The sequence below is a fragment of the Xyrauchen texanus genome, chromosome 40 (assembly GCF_025860055.1).
Source record: "Xyrauchen texanus isolate HMW12.3.18 chromosome 40, RBS_HiC_50CHRs, whole genome shotgun sequence".
NCBI lineage: Eukaryota > Metazoa > Chordata > Actinopteri > Cypriniformes > Catostomidae > Xyrauchen > Xyrauchen texanus.
In genome coordinates, this window is record NC_068315.1 from 865,062 (window position 1) to 865,352 (window position 291).

General features: G+C 37.8%; 1 pseudogene; it reads right to left on the bottom strand.

Annotated features, from left to right (window-relative positions):
• Positions 1 to 291, bottom strand: part of LOC127633617 (rho GTPase-activating protein 44-like) — a 49,777-nt pseudogene continuing 49,486 nt past the window's right edge.

Here is a 291-nt window from a genome sequence, read left to right on the forward strand (position 1 = left end):
ACTGGTTGCTCTGTCTATTTTGATTCACTAAAATGAACCGGTTCATAAGAGTCATTTGTTTGGAATCGATCTACACTGATCACACTGTGTTTCATGCTGTAGATTCAAATGAACCGGTTCATAAGAGTCATTTGTTTGGAATCGATCTACACTGATCACACTGTGTTTCATGCTGTAGATTCAAATGAACTGGTTCATAAGAGTCATTTGTTTGGAGTCGGACTACACTGGTTGCTCTGTCTGTTTTGATTCACTAAAATGAACCGGTTCATAAGAGTCATTTGTTTGGAA